Raw genomic sequence first — 7757 nt, forward strand, 5'->3', positions numbered from 1 at the left:
AGCAACTCCTTAACCAAAAATGAGCAGAGGAGGTTCAGCTCATGTAAGCTCATAAGAATTTGGTAGTGGATTCTCGATTTGGTTAATTGGTTACCAAACTGGATTATTGATCAAAAACTTCATTTAATTCAATTTGAATGTATAAGGATTTGTTTAAGTTTATGAAATTTACTGGATTGGTGTTTGGTATGATAGTGGTAACATTCTTGATTTATCGTTTTTGCTATTGTTTTTTTTAATTTACCTCAAAAATTAAAATTATAAATCGGGAGGGGTATAGTTGGCAATATAAACTTAAATTGCCTACACCAGCTAGCTCGTGTTTCCACTCGACTCATCTGACTCGAGCTCAGCTCATCTAGCTACGAACACGAGCCAAGCCCAAGCTAACTTAAATGGTAAATTTGTCAGAGCCTAAACAGGCTATATAATAGGTTTACCAATTGTGTTGTCCCTTGAAAATTGTAAAGTATTCATTCATCTTTAAAAAAAAAAAAAAATAGTTTGAACCGGTAATGATGAATGTCACTTTTTTATTGATGAGCTTTTGATTTAACCAAGCTCAAAGACAATAATAAATGCAGCCCTTTATTTGAAAGCTTGCAGCAAAATAAAGGCTCATATTCGAAATTCCTAAAAAGTGAAGCTCATATTTGAAATGAATGACATTGGGTTAGCTCGTATAAATGAATTTTTTTCAAATCAAATTTTATCTTGATATCCGACCCAATCCGATTTCATTGAGTCAGATTTTTTTTTTTTTTTGGAAAGGTAAGCTGGGGGTTAGGCGGACCTAGCCGCCTCATGTGGCAGAAGGATTTGATCCTGGGCCTTCAATTTAAATGAACCCCGCTTACCACATGGGATACCAGCTGGGTGACATTCAGTCAGATTTTACCAAGCAAAAATCACTGAGATGGTTACCACGCAGATGGTTTTAAGTATTTTCTACCAAATTTGATAGATTTTCATATTTGAAAAATATCCGTATCCAATTACATGTAAAATTTTGGATATGGTATGAGCTTTTCTCCATCCGCATATTATCCGAGTAGGACTCCATTAGCCCATATCCTATTAATTGGATATAGCATTTGCCATATCCAACTCAAATGCTATGGTATGATCTAAGAAGGTCTAGGTATGATTGGAGATAAGCAATCAACATATGACATTGGTCGGTGATGCATGCTCCTGGTTGGATTTGGATCTGCATTGTGCACCAACTTTGGGTCTATAAACCATTATCCCTTGATTAAATGAACTAAAATATAGTTTTCTTATCCGTATAAAAATATTATCCATTCTGAAGAAAACGCTTGTCAAATTCCAAAGAATTTAGACTTTTTTATTTGAGTCGTCCAAGTATGCTGTTCACATAGCCTCTTTTTTTATATTTACACGTAGAAACAACCCCAGGGTTAGAGACATAGCCGCGCTGGCTTAGCCAGACATACTTATGGTCGTTGTCTTACACCCCTTGCCTCCAAGGAGTCGCCACGCTTTGGAGTGACGCCCATGAGATTTGAACCTGGACCACCCACCTAGCGGGCGTAGGCCCCATCCCACTACGCCAAACCCCTCTGGGGGGCTAGTTTCACATAGCCTGTTCAAATGATTTGAAGGAGAACTTAATTATATCTAGGTTTATGCAACAATGCAGTATCCAATATAATTGGGAAATCTGGGGATATTTCCAGACCCCACACCCTAAGGCGTTAATCAATTTGAAGTGGCAAGCAGAAGTAGAAATCCAGATGTTTTTGTTAACAAAATTTCAGTTAGGGGGCCAACCTTTTGCCCTCATCTCGAAAAAAAGGCATTTTATTTCTGAATTTCCTCATATTGGCATCTGTTTTCTAAAAATTGCCAAACAGAGTCACTGTTACAATTGACCGACTCAGTTAAATTGAATAACAATAATACCCTCAAAAGGCAATATAGAAAATTCAAAAGAATCAGGTTTTTCCAAGATATTGTTGGTTAACTTGACTGCCTGAGCATGCAGTTTTTAGAAAACCTTTGTCCCATATCAGGAAATTGACAAAAAATGAGGCCCATTTTTAAATTTAGGGGCAAAAGCTTGGTCCCTAAGTAAAATTTTCCCTTCTTCATTTCACAGTGACAAATATCGTGATCTTCTTGAAATATTGAATGAACGTTTTATATAGCGTGATATTTTGGAAATATAACGTTTGACATATGATTGCCTTCATGGAAAATATCACTCAGTCATAAACCTTGAGTTTGCAGACGAAATCAAAATGGCAACTCTCGCTCCTTAGAATTAGGTAGTAAATGAATATAACTGCTTAAATGAATGCATGCTCGTTACGATTTATTATGATATTTACGTTGCAATGGCAAATCTCACTAAAAAACTTTGTTCTGGTCATTCATATATTTCTTATCTTTTATGTTTTTATATAATTTTTAAAATATTTTTCTGATAAAAAATTGAGAAAATGAAAATTTTGAAAAATAATATCACAAGAAATTTATGATCCAATCATTTTCATTTAAAATTATTGGCACTATATATGGTCTAGGGTGTGTTTTGGATAAATGGGTGCAATTTTCTTGAATCAGCCTTATAATATTTAATGTATTTAATGTTGGATAGAACACATACCAAATCTCTCTAGGCCAATATGTAATTATTTTCCAAACCATTTGTCATTTTTGTCTTTGTCATGATCATGAGTAAAATGGGGTCTAATTATGTCAAGCTAACTACATAATTAATGTTGAATAAAATGGGTTTTCATCGTGATACTTACATTTTTGCAAGCACAGTCTTAAAGAAAAACATGTATTTAATTTCCGGTATTTAATTTGGATTTTTCTGGTATTTTCCATCACAGCCAGATAATTGCTATTTTGGCCATGGACGTACTTTGACAATTGGTTACCGTTCAACACGCTTTGCATGACGTCCACTGCTCCCTCACTTTTTTAGGCTCATGTCCACATGAACATCTTTTTCTCAAGCTTCTAGAATATTATCTCTAAGCGTTCATAGAATTCAAAAGCGTAAATCGTGGTGTTACCAATTTATGAAATTATTATGAGAAATTTTGAAAATTCAACTTTTAATTAACGCAAAATGGAATGGAATTATTTATGGCGACTCTCTCTCTCTCTCTCTCTCTCTCTCTATATATATATATATATATATATATAGAGAGAGAGAGAGAGAGAGAGATATAGAGAGAGAGAGAGTAACCCTAGGTCGGACGCAGGCGCATATCACGCGAGTCAACAATGAAAAGGATTTTTAGCATCAGTTGCAACCGCCGCTAAAAGTCCTTTTTTGCTGGGGGCATTAGAGAAGGTAAAAAATCAGCGGTAATGCTTGTTTTTTTATAGACATCAACAAGTGAGCATCGTTTGACGCTCATTCGATGATTGCTTTTAATATATATATATGGTGAAATGCATGGCTGCTTGATGAATAGGTGCACCTATTTAATTGCTCTCACCGTCCATCATGGGCGTTGATGAACAGTAGGCATGCTAAAAACAGGTAAAAATACATTTTAGAGGTTCTCATAACCGCCACTAAAGTTAAAAGGGGGCACACATGGCATTGCAAATTTGTAACGCCGTGTGCATTTTTTGATGTTAAAGTCCCAATGAAAACTGGGACATTTAGCAGCGCTTCAAAAAATGCCCCTAAAGGTTTCTTTTTTTCTTTTGCTGGTTTTTGCGTCGTGTCTTTTTTCATTTTTCATTGCTCAGCTCATTCTAGCGAAAGTTTCATAGGATTTTTCCTTTTTTGGTTAAGGTGTAAACCAACATGAATAACACTGTACATGATTTTGACGACCCTAGGGATAAATAACTATTTATCCGAGCTTTGAAAGCGGCTGCTACTCGATCGATGATAGGCTGCCAGACTGAAGGGTTGATCAATGGATTGACAACCCCAGGTGTGATGAAGGGAGACAGCTTAGTGATACCTCATCACTATCACTTCTCTGTTTTACATTACTGTACTCTGACCTGTTCATCAATGAATATATTTTTTCTGTCAAAAAAAAAACAGATGAAGGAAGACAGCTAGCGAGACAACCAAAGATAACCACGGCCGCATATGTTATGAAGTGATCACCATTGAAGATTGTAATAGAACTCTTTGGTCTCATTGACATTTAGGCCGGATAACCGAGCAAAACATTGCAGGATAAATGCAACCTAGGTCATATGCTGGATGGTGGTCTCCCCCACAACGATGAGGTCATCAGCGTATTGCAAAAGTGAAATATGTTGGCCATGCAATGGTACAGAGATGGCACAACATAGCAGCTAGGCCCTCAGTGATTATATTAAACAATAGGGGACTGAAGGGACACCCCTGCCTTAAGCCTCACCCAATATGGAAGGAATCACCAATATGCTCCTCAATTTGGACTGCAGCCTGTCCATTTTCAATAAACTCCTTGATCCAAGCTCTCCACCTCCCTCCAAACCCCATTTTTTCGAGATTATGAGCAAAGAATTCATGAGATACTGAATCAAAGGTTTTACAGAAGTCTACCTTGAGCATAAGGGCGCTTAGAGAGGGAGAAGCTGTGGATAAGTTCATCGGCCAAACTGATACACTCTTGGAATCTCCTTCCCGAGATGAGCGCTCTTTTAAAGTCGTCTATGACTTGTGGAATGATGGGCTTGGTAGCTAAGACTTTAGTTATGATCTTGTACATGGAACCCAACAAAGATATGGGTCGAAAGTTGTTGATGTCACCAACCCCCAATAAGAATGAATGACGGCTTGTTAAGGGCAGCCGGCATTTTGTTTGTCCTCTACATCCAAGCATATAGCAATCTTATATTTCTGTTCTTTAGTTGTGAACTTTTGTTGTAACTAGTCAATGTTTTATAGTTTATTTTTGTTAGTCAATAGTAAAACAACAAAAATATATGATTTAGACTCAAAAAAATAAAGGATAAGATAAAATGTTTTTATAGAGTATATCTTTTTTTCATGTCTTGATTGTGCATTTTTTTTTACTCTTTTTATGAATCTTGCTAAATGCTACATATATGATAAATTCATATTAGATCGTATGTATACAAACATAATAAAAGAACAAACAAACAAATTCAAACCTAACACTTACGTCACTTGCCATCCAAATATGTTCATAAAATTTACTCTTTTAGTTCATTTAGACTTTCCTTACCAACCTTTACAAGTATCTCATGCACCACAATTGCTTCATTGCTTAGGGCTAGAGATGAGTCGTTTCAACAATTTTTTGATGCGATGTTTTTAGTATGGTTTATAACTATTTATTACAAACTACCTAAGATACACATAAAAAACATAAGACATCATTAAATAAAAAAACACTGAATTACCCTAACCTCATTACACTAACACAGAAACACCAAAAATTAAATAAAGGACAAGCAAAAACACATAAATTATCTACAACACAAATATAATAAACTCTAAACAAAAAATCACTTAAAAAAATATTAAATAAAATACTAGACAAGCAAACATTCACACACAAATACACATGGGCCTAGATGATACTTATTTCTAAAAAAAAAAAAGTTTGAAATGAAAATAAAAGAATATATATGTATATATATTATTTGTATGAAACTCACCTTTGGACCTAACCAAAGCCCCAACCTCGTTGAAACACAATGATGAAGTATCGCCAATGAATCATCGAAAAAGAGTGGACAAAAATAGTTGCCAATTTTTTTTGCGAAAGATTATGCAAGTTGGAAACCACAAAGAAACCCTAAAAATATAAAAATAGCATTGAGGTACAGATAATCGCTTTTTATACCATAAAAAATCAAAAACATGAAAACTTCATTCTATAAGTATCAGATATATGTGATTTTGTTAAGGTATTTTTTAAGTCACTATCATAATGAGGTCGACAAAACTTTTTTTGGCGTGCTTCGTAAAGACTGCAAAAAAATATGTGTGAATATACATTTAAGTGAGGGTTAAAAAAAGGAGAAAGAAAACTCGCATAGTTTTCTATGACTTTGATATAAAACATATGATTTTATTATGATATTTGTGATTTTATGATTAACAGGAAAGACCATATAAATAACATATTTTTTGTGTGCTCCATGAAGTCTACAAAAAAAATGTGCAGATCTCCTTTTAAGTGAGAGTTTGCGATACCCCATGAGCGGAGCGATATATCGCACGAACTTTGTGAGTTTCTTCACGCATGCGAAGGGTAAAAGGTCCTAACAAAGTTGGCTATTTGCGATTTTGATCATCGGGCGGATTTTAGTAAATTGTGGAGTTTTTAAAGAAACATGTCATGTTTACCGTACAATACGATCATTTTTCATTTTTTTAAACGAGTCTAGAGTTTTATACCAGACTCAACACCATGGGTCTTTCAAAATTAGGTTAGGTTGGGTCTAATCCATTCATGTACACTTATTCATGTCCGAGTATACTCCAGTCAACCCAATTATACTCCTAGGGCCAACATAATGGGTCGGCTCCATATATGACCATAAGTTCTTAACTGATACATTGAGGTAGAACCATCGACCCACATGGATAATTGAAATCCAATAAGGCTATGTTTGGGAGCCTGCTTTGAGAGCAGCGATGGGGATTCGTAGTATGTCTCTACTGGTTGGTGTCCGGAGTAGGGTTTGCAAGCGGGTTGGATTCACAAAACCAAATTTGCAAAACTTGGCTGTCCTGAAATGAAACTGAACCAATCCGACTTTCTAATGTATTTTGAGATCCAAAATAGGATCCGTTTGCAACCCTATTTGGGAGGAGAAGGGGAGTTTGGATTGCAGAGTAGAAGGGAGATAACTTTCAACTATATCTGCGGGGAGGATGTTGTTGCGAAATCCACGGATAACAACTCCCCTCCAATATCCCTCCCAACACCGGCTCCCAAACATAGCCTAATTGGAGCAATCAGCTTCCATGGTGATCATCGGCTCCACACAAAGCCCGGACGCGAAGGCAAATGAGGGAACTTGAAGACCAAGTTCAAGCTTGACAATATAAGTGAGCCAATCGAGCTTGATCAGATAACCAGGCTCGATTAAATGCTTCAAGCCTGATTAAGCTTCCTAATAAGGTATTGGAGCTCAAGCTTGCTTAGGTTTGGCTCGAGCTGCACTTGAGCATTATGAGTTTTAGACGAACCAAGCTCAGGCTCAGCTCGAGCCAAGCCTCTGTGCACCTTCTCCCTAACTGCGTAGCTGTTGCAAGTTTATGTCTAGAAAAATAAAATCACCTTCCTATGTACTTTGGTTACTTGCTTTCGTTTTGATCAAATAAGTTTTCTTCCGATCGAGCATAATACGTTATTTGAAATCAAACCATCATATCATAAAACTCTTACCAAACATGAGGTGTTGAAGCTGGACTCAATTTTGTGACAAGTCAAGCCGAGCTCAAACTTATGAGGAGCTTGAGCTAAAAGAGCATTTGAACCTGTTATTTATAAAAAAAAATATTGTTTCAAAGTTGAAACTAGTGGGATTTGATCCATTAAACTAATGAACTAAGCTCAAGTTGTCTCGTTTGAAAGGAAAAAAAAAAAAAAACGTTGCTTCAATGGTGAAAGTCATTAGATCCGAACTCTAAACTTATTACTTGCAAGCTGCACATTTCGACTACACTATATGAAATAAAATAAACTCATAATAGATTGATTATTACTTAACGAACCTTGTTTCTTTCCAAAAAAAAATGTTTGTGCGTGCATGGAATTGAAGCACAGTGGTTGTTCAAC

This window comes from Nuphar pumila, chromosome 6 (genome assembly GCF_984573655.1).
Source record: "Nuphar pumila chromosome 6, dmNupPumi1.hap1.1, whole genome shotgun sequence".
NCBI lineage: Eukaryota > Viridiplantae > Streptophyta > Magnoliopsida > Nymphaeales > Nymphaeaceae > Nuphar > Nuphar pumila.